This window comes from Mastomys coucha, chromosome X, assembly GCF_008632895.1.
Source record: "Mastomys coucha isolate ucsf_1 chromosome X, UCSF_Mcou_1, whole genome shotgun sequence".
Classification (NCBI taxonomy): Eukaryota; Metazoa; Chordata; class Mammalia; order Rodentia; family Muridae; genus Mastomys; species Mastomys coucha.
In genome coordinates this window covers 3,414,606-3,415,777 of record NC_045030.1, presented here as the reverse complement: position 1 = coordinate 3,415,777, position 1,172 = coordinate 3,414,606, and the positions used below count along the sequence as shown (strand labels likewise).

At 34.7% G+C, this 1,172-nt stretch overlaps 1 protein-coding gene across 1 annotated transcript in view; it reads right to left on the bottom strand.

Annotated features, from left to right (window-relative positions):
- Positions 1-1,172, bottom strand: part of LOC116090964 (F-box/LRR-repeat protein 17-like) — a 50,471-nt gene that overhangs the window by 41,808 nt on the left and 7,491 nt on the right. The gene's annotated exons all lie outside the window — the stretch shown is intronic.

Here is a 1,172-nt window from a genome sequence, read left to right as displayed (position 1 = left end):
TCAAAGTCTCTAAATAAGAAAGTCCCCATCTCTGATATAAAAGACAAGATAAAAAAATTCTTATTTTGTTAATGTTAGGAGTGCAATGCACCAGCTGTTTTAGGTGCGTTCAACCAAGGCATCTCCCACTGGCTTAATGATAACAGACAATCGTACATGCAAAACAGCCTCTTCCCAGCAACAGCCACAGCTATTTCAGGTTTTTTATTACTATCATGTTTTGATAGAATTTGGATTATTTTTTATTTACTTTCTATATCTGAGGCAAACTAACTCTTTATTTTATTTGTCTCCAGACTGTTCATCACTTGTCCCCACTTTACTAGACCCCATTTTCTAAGACCCTCTTTCAAACATTTATCCTTTCACTACACCTTTCCCACATTCACACATTCACAATCCTTCTGTGACATGCTTTTTCCCTCAAGTTAGGCTGGTACTAGACTCTCGAGGCTCTCTAGCCTCTCTAACCACAGTGGCCAATTCCTGTCTCTTTATCCATCTTTTGCTTTTTTCTCTGCTTCTCTGTCCCTCAATGACTTGCGCTAATCTCTCAGCAACTTACATTAAATTTCTCAATAACATTTTTTGAACCCTTAACCATAACTTTGACAAACAAAACCTAGTTTTAAACATTTCATTTTTTTAAAATAATCAATATCAAAAACAGTATATTCATGTTACAAAGTTTAGCTGGCAATTGCCAATTTTTATCATGAAGACTTGTTTTCCTGGGTTGACTCATGCCACCTGTTGTCCCTTAACATGACTCTAACCCTGTTACTAATTTTAAACTAATTTTCTGTTACCAAGATTACAAGCAAAGAGCTGCTGTCCCCTTTCGAGCGGCTTGTGCAGATACTCAGTCATCCTTTATCAGTGCTTTTTTTCACCTGTGTTTAACTTCCAGACACTGCAGAGTACCTTATCAGCTCTTACTGTGTAAATTGAGACTGCTTTTGAACAAGTTAAGCTAAATCAAAGTTTTAACCATTTTTTCTTTAACATGAAACACAGTATAACAATTATAAATTTAAACAGTGTTCACTTCTTGGTAAGCAAAGCATGACTCCTGAGGCATTAATATTTAATCACCACAGTTTACAAGATACCAATTTAATAATTTTAAACCAGATAATAAAGACAATATTTTACCCAATTAATTTATTTTG